General features: G+C 47.0%; 1 non-coding gene across 1 annotated transcript; it reads left to right on the top strand.

The window, feature by feature from the left end:
• Positions 1 to 4,387: 4,387 nt before the first annotated feature.
• Positions 4,388 to 4,491, top strand: LOC130023043 (U6 spliceosomal RNA). The gene has a single exon (XR_008792368.1). It is a non-coding gene; the product is annotated as a U6 spliceosomal RNA (small nuclear RNA).
• Positions 4,492 to 5,445: the final 954 nt, after the last annotated feature.

Genomic DNA, 5,445 nt, shown 5'->3' with positions numbered 1-5,445 from the left:
CTTGAGTGTGGGAAAAAGACATTGGGCTGGGGTATGGGTTGGATGTTGGGATCTTGAAAGCTCTCGTTAGGAGCTCTTATGGCAGAACACACTACATGTTACACTATGGTCTTATTTAGAGTCTCCTTTAGTCTAGCTGGCTCCTGCAGGGCCAGCTCCATTGTTTTCTCCCTAGCATTGACCCCCTGCCTCATATATAGTAGTCCCCATGTTCCATCACTTTCTGAAAGCACTGCCACCCATAATCATTTTATTTCTGTAGGCTGCTTTTGTGTGTCTGGGAGTTGGGGGGCGTCCACTCACTTAGCTGGCTCGAACAGTGAGGCTCATGATTCTTCGTGGCCAGAGACAGAAACTGACACCCAAGTAAATGCTCTGACAAGCACAGGTGGACGAGGTGGGGCCAACAGTCCCTATTGTGTGCACTTCCGTCTTGCTTGTGAAGTCTGAAACTTTCCCTAAGAGACTCAGACCAGCTCCAGAGTTTGCTGCTGGTTTCATCATTCCTTCTCCTCTGCAGGGGTTTGCAAGTTCCATAAAGAGAGAAAACTGTGCCCTGGTGGGGTTTGGGACCACAGCTCTAATTTCGTGTAGATGTTTAATCCTGATGGTGATAGCAGAGTGTTCAGGGCTGAGTTCAGACCAGAGCAAGGGGAGGTGCTGTTGGAGCCACTGATAGTCTTGGCGACCAGGACTATCTTCCCTCCCCAGAGCGGAGAGGAGCAGAGGTCCGAGGGCTCTGGAGGGGCTTGTTCCTATAAGGCTGAGTGGGGAAGCTAAGAAGGTTTGGCATGTTGGCATGTTGAGTGGAGGCTCAACCTGCCAACCTTGTAAGGCAAATGCAAAGCATCTCCTTCTACGTCTGCAAGAATGTCCAAACAGGGGCAATCAGTCCTCTGCGCCAGAGAGGTGTCTCCAAAGCACAGGGATAGGTGCAGGTAACCTCACACTCTAGGGACCTCCTGACTCTGAGAGTGCATGATCTGAGATGAATGAGATCAACAGGAGATGGCTGAGTTCTGGCCAGTCTCTTTTCTAGGCTCCTTTGACTCTCTCTCTCTCTACTTATTAATAATTAATTTATTTATTTTGCTTTTTGGGTCACACACAGCGATGCACAAGGACTACTCCTGGCTCTGCACTCAAGAATTACTCCTGGTGGTGCTCGGGGGACCATATGGGGTGCTGAGAATCAAACCCAGGTAGGCCGAGTTCAAGGCAAATGCCCTACGCTCTGTACGATTGCTCCAGCCCCGACTGTGTTTCTTAAACTACCTTGATCTTTGGTTGCAATGTGGGTTTCCAAAGGTGCCTCTGAGACTTTAGGATTTCCAGTGCATCTCTGTACTGGTCACTGGAACTTCTGTCCAAGTGAGCTTCTTTTACTCTTCTCTCTCTCTCTCCCTCCCTCTCTCTCTCTCTCTCTCTCTCTCTCTCTCTCTCTCACACACACACACACACACACACACATCACACACATCTCCTTTTCTGTTTTCTCCTCAGGGCAGGAGTACTCTGTTGAAAAGGCCCCGACTTTTGCGTTTCTCCTGCAAGTACTACCCGCCTCTCCTCCAAGAGTCCTGGGGGTGGGTGGTGGGTGGTGGGGAAAGCCCACACACCCTGCCTGACGGCCTGAGTTACAGACTTGAGACTCCTGGCATTTCCTCTGCGGGCCTTGGAGCTGTGCCAGTTGGCTCCCAGGCTGCCCCTCTGCAACCTCGCTGCCCAGTTCTCACCATAAAAAGGGAAGAGATTAAAGTAGGGGAACTTGAGTGCCTCTAATGAGCAGGAGAAAGACTGAACCTCCAAACAGAGGATTGGGTTAAGTGGACTTGTGGGAATTTTAAACAACAATAAAAATCAATCTCTGAGAAAGGCGAAGAGGATTGAACCTCAGAGTCCTTGGATGCTAGTCAGGGAGTTTCAATATTTCAACTAGAGTGATCTAGTTGTTATTGTTTATTTGGGGGAAGGGGGGTTGGGGATGCACCTGAAGGTGCTCAAGGATCAGTCCTGGAGGGGCTCAGGGGACCATAGGGGTACCAGGGATCAAACCCAGATTGATAGCAGGTAAGGCAAGTTCCCTATATTGTACTGTTGCTCAGGCTCCAGTGTAAGCAAAAGCAGGAAAAAAATCCTGAGGCTTTTATCTGGGATGATGTGACAGCTCTCTCTGGAAGAATCTACCTTTTGGCTTTGATTGGGTCAAGATGGAGTCTTACAGAAAGCTCTGTACTAATCAGGACCTACCTGATGCCTTCTGATGGACAGAACTGGTTAGTGAAGATTATCCAGTGATGGCCTCCTTGACCCATATATCTTTTTTTTTTAAAATTACCAGTCTAAAAGACTCTCTGTGTGATGGCCTCCCGTCATATTGAAAACATGTATACATGCAATATACATTCACTGTATGTATGTGCACACTCACCGCTCATGCCCACTGTTGCTTTCATAAGTAGGCACAAGCTTTTCTGGGGGAAAAAAATAGAAAAGGAAAAATAAAAGAAAAACACAAACTCTGTACACAAGGTGATATCCTCTAACTCTACCTGTCCTGAAAGGAGACCTGCACTCGGTCTCTTTGGAGTTTCATCTGCAGCCTATTTGAGCCAGACTAGATTCCCAACTAGAGTTGTCGTCTCAGCAGTGAGTGCCCTCTCTTCTACTAAGTCTGTGTTTTGGGGACCAGAATAGGGTGCTGGCACTGATATGGAGGAGAGGAAGCTCAGAAATGTTCCTAGGCCTGTGCTGAGGTTGTGGTTATCCACACTCTATTCAAAGCCTCCCACTGCTATCCACAACTCTCTTTTGAAGATCTTTCGGTCATTTGCTTGTGTGTACCTTGGAACATGGTAGTGCAAGATGAACACTCTGCCCCTCTTCCCTGCTGTATTTCAGTGCATTTGTAAGTAAGTCAGAGTTGAGGATGTTTCCAGACTAGTGGCCAACTGTATAAAAGGGTAACTGTACCACAACACAGGGGCCCATGCTCTGTTCTCCTCTTATTCCTTATTTCTCTCTTGTGGCAGAATAAGTAAACTGGATAAGGACTCTTTTTTTCCCACTACCTCTCCCTAGTCTCTCCCAATTTTATACCTGGTCATCAACTCCTTCCTGCAGAGGAGAAGGAATGATGAAACCAGCAACAAACTCTGGAGATGGTCTGAGTCTCTTAGGGAAAGTTTCAGACGTCACAAGCAAGACCTGGTCATCAACTTCTGCCCTACTATGCTTGTACCAAGGGTCCCAGTGGATGGAGAAGTAGGAGGAGAAGTACCCAGACTATACACTTTCACCTGGAGGTTCTAAGCCCTGAGGAACCATCCTCTGTCTCCTGGTGCATTGCTCAGAAAGTTGCACTGGTTCTTCCCATGGTATTGTGCGAGTACCTGTGCCATACATACAAAGCATTCACGTATGGTCACATGGGTTATGTGTGTGCATGTGCTCTCGTGTGCTGATCATCAGTATGTTCCTATATATACGTTTGTGTGTGTACAGGCATTGAAGCCTGGAGGGGTTGGAAGAAGACATCCACGAAAAAGTTGACAATAGACAGTCTGGGCCCTGCTGAAACTGGCAGTGCAGGGCTTGGAGTCTTGTGGATCCCAGACTGAAGAGATTGAGGAGATGAAGCAGAGACCCCACCTAAAAGAGGAAGCTTCTCAGGTCTTGCATGCTCAGAGTCAGCAGCTCAGGATAGGAAACAAAGTAGACAGAAAAGAGAGAGACCTCACTGCATGCCTGGGGGGAGAACTGGGTTTTGTCTACCTGGAGAACAAAGGAAGGTGCTGGAACAGGATTCAAGACCAGGTCTGGAAGGGTTTTCTGGGGAGAGAAGGCAATTCCCTTAGCCAGTTCTCTGACCTGGGCTTTCTCTGACCTTGTTCACCTCCTGTGGCTGCCCCCACCCCTGTCCTACCAAGTTGTACCTCTAGGCTCAGTGTAAATAATTGCATGTTTTAGGGGTACAATATTAACTCTCAATGTCCACTGCCAACATGCCCAATATTCTGTCATTATTACCCATGCAGCCTTTCAGCCCTTTATCTCTCAGAGCATTGCCTGTGAACTGTTAATAAACTATGAGCTCAGCTTTAATGAGAAGATATGAATGTCACAAACAGCTAATGATTGATTATATATATACATCTGGGTGAGCATCCCCGATATTCTGGATCTATTTCTGCTCACTATTCAGGGGTCGTTCATGGCAATGCTTGGGGACCATGTGGTGCTGGGCATCGAACCCAAGACTTCCGTATGTAATCTAACCGTTGGCTCAACTCCAAATGGTTTGTTCTATATGGGAGAAGTGTAAGTTGAACCTCCCAGGCTGTAAGCAAGGCCTTGTGCTGAGATATAGTGGTAGAACTACCTGGGTGAGCTCACTTCAGCAGCACATATAGTAAAATTGGAATGATAGAAGATTTAGCATGAACGCTGCGCAAGGATGACACGCAAATTTGTGAAGCATTCTATATTTTAATTTATTTATTTATACCTTCTACAAGATCATTGTCAGTGATTTTAATGTCAAGATAGGACTCAGAAGATCAGCCGAAGAACTCCACATTGGGACCCATGGCCTAGAATGGAACGAATAGGGTGAGAGACTGTCTGAGTTCATTATGTCGACCAAGACCATCCGTGGTAACTCACAGTTCCAGGAGGCCGAATCTAAATGTTGGATATTGGAGTCTCCCAGTGGATGGTTCCACAATGAAATAGACCACATCATATTCAATCGATGGTTTTGCCTGACTGATGTTGCTGTTGTCCCAAAATTCCAAATGGGATCGGACCACTGTCTCCTTCGTACAAAATTCTACTTCACAGAGCGGGGAGAAAGGGCTGCAAAGTTTGAGAAGAGAACTCCCAGAATGACCATCAACTGGGAGCTCTTTGGCACTATTGCTGCAACATGGGAAGATGCCATTGTTGACAATATTGACTAGGAATACGATCAACTGGTTCAGCATCTCCATGATTGTGTGAGGAACACCAATAGACACAAAAAAATGCCTGCCTTCGAAAACTCTTGAGCTTATTCACCAAAGTGGTTTGGCGCATGCCTCAGGCAACCGCAAGTGAACTTCTGAGCTCACAAAGCAGTGCAGAGATGTGATCAAGGAAGACCTCAAAGAGAGAAGAGCAGAAGTGTTGGTAGATGAGGCAGAAGCTGGGAAAAGCATTCATAACTTCCGCCTGTCCTTCGCCAACTACAAGACCAAGATGACTGCCCTCCAAAGTCCTGATGGATCTATCACGTCTTCCAGAAGGGCAATGGAGAAGATTATCCATGACTTCTACTCAGATCTCTTCAATAGCCACGTCCACCAGCCCACATACCAAATTCCACAGGATGGATATGTCGTTCCCAACGTTCTCCCTTCTGAAATCCAACACTCCATTTTGTCGGTAAAGAAAGGAGCAACACCT

This window comes from Sorex fumeus, unplaced genomic scaffold, assembly GCF_029834395.1.
Source record: "Sorex fumeus unplaced genomic scaffold, SorFum_2.1 ptg000002l, whole genome shotgun sequence".
NCBI lineage: Eukaryota > Metazoa > Chordata > Mammalia > Eulipotyphla > Soricidae > Sorex > Sorex fumeus.
The sequence above is the reverse complement of the archived record's forward strand: the minus strand, read 5'-3'. Positions and strand labels throughout refer to the sequence as shown.